Below are 1,812 nucleotides of genomic sequence, written 5' to 3'. Positions count from 1 at the left end.
TAAATCAAGCATCAGCAGCAAAATCAAGCGTTAGCAACTAAATCAAGCGTCAACAGCTTAAGCAAGTGTCAGCAGCTAAAGCAAGCGTCAGCAGCTAAAGCAAGTGTCAGCAGCTAATGTAAGTGTCAGCAGATAGTTGCCTGCCTGTTGTATCATTCAGAGAGAGAGAGAGAGAGAGAGAGAGAGAGAGAGAGAGAGAGAGAGAGAGAGAGAGAGAGAGAGAGAGAGAGAGAGAGAGAGAGAGAGATGGTAATACAGCCAAAATCCTGTTAATGTGAACGTGAACCATATGATGGATCCACTATCATTTTATAAATATATATATATATATATATATATATATATATATATATATATATATATATATATATATATATATATATATATATATATATATATATATATATATATATATATATTTTTTTTTTTTTTTTCATACTATTCGCCATTTCCCGCATTAGCGAGGTAGCGTTAAGAACAGAGGACTGGGCCTTTGAGGGAATATCCTCATATGGCCCCCTTCTCTGTTCCTTCTTTTGGAAAATTTAAAAAAAAAAAAAAAATGAGAGGGGAGGATTTCCAGCCCCCCGCTCCCTTCCCTTTTAGTCGCCTTCTACGACATGCAGGGAATACGTGGGAAGTATTCTTTCTCCCCTATATATATTTATCTATTTATTCACTTTGCCCCGTCGCCGTCCCCCTCATCATCTCTTTCCCAGAGGCTTCTTCAGCTGTACAGATGCGCTACACTAAGTAGCAGGGACAGGGTGAACCCCTTTAAAGCTAGAAGTACTTTCACTAGATCGTTTCTTCGTTTCCTCGACAGATGAATGATACAGCCCCGCCGAAGGTGACTCTCCCTCCACTCGATGTGTAATGGAACGAAAGTATCGTCAGTAAGTATTACCAATACAGATGCATCAGTGGAGTAGTGGTTCGAGATCCTGTCTCTACTTCCACTAGCTCGGGCACGATCCCTGGCGCGGGCAGACTCCGTGCACCTCACCCTTTGGTTGGTTCCTCCTTCGTCCGATTGAGAGATAAATGGGTCTCAGCTTTCGTCCGAGGGTCACAGCTGAGGCTCCGCTCGTTGCTGATTGAAATGTCTGAAAGCCGAGAGGGAGTCAGAACTGCTGGAGGTGTGTGTGCATGTGAAGTGGACATCGGTGAGGAGAGAAACGAAATAAGATGGAGCTGTCGATGTGGCCAGAATGAACTCTATTGCCTATGACGGTTCAATATTGTGTGTGTCTATGGAGTAGGCAAGGCCATGGAAGACTCTGGTCGCTGGGAAAACTCCTGACGGTGGCGAGGCAGGAGTTCCTGCTGTAACTGACTACCTAACCTCGTAGACGGAGCTTGGAAATGCGACGTAGGGGTGTGTCATCAACCAACGTGGGGTCGCATTGGCCCCTGAAAAGACAAGTTGATGGACGACTGAATGAGAGAGCATGTAAGTGGTTGTGGGAAGGGGTGTGAATGAGAGGGAGAGGCAAAAGGGGAGAGATTGAGAGAGTGTGCCACTGAAAGAGGTGTGAAAATGAGGTAGTGATCGTGTGTGTTTGGAGAAGGCTTTGAATGCGACAGACCACCGTCTATGGTGGGGGTGGAGGCGTAGAGAGTGTTGGGTGAGGGAGACGGGCGCCATTATCATGTACAACGATGGGCAAAGATGGTGATGTTTGACGAAGGACTCAGTATTGAAGGCGCCTTCTCTCTCTCTCTCTCTCTCTCTCTCTCTCTCTCTCTCTCTCTCTCTCTCTCTCTCTCTCTCTCTCTCTCTCTCTCTCTCTCCACAGAAAATGGTGCACT

This window comes from Panulirus ornatus, chromosome 43, assembly GCF_036320965.1.
Source record: "Panulirus ornatus isolate Po-2019 chromosome 43, ASM3632096v1, whole genome shotgun sequence".
Lineage (NCBI taxonomy): Eukaryota > Metazoa > Arthropoda > Malacostraca > Decapoda > Palinuridae > Panulirus > Panulirus ornatus.
This window is presented reverse-complemented; position numbering follows the sequence as displayed.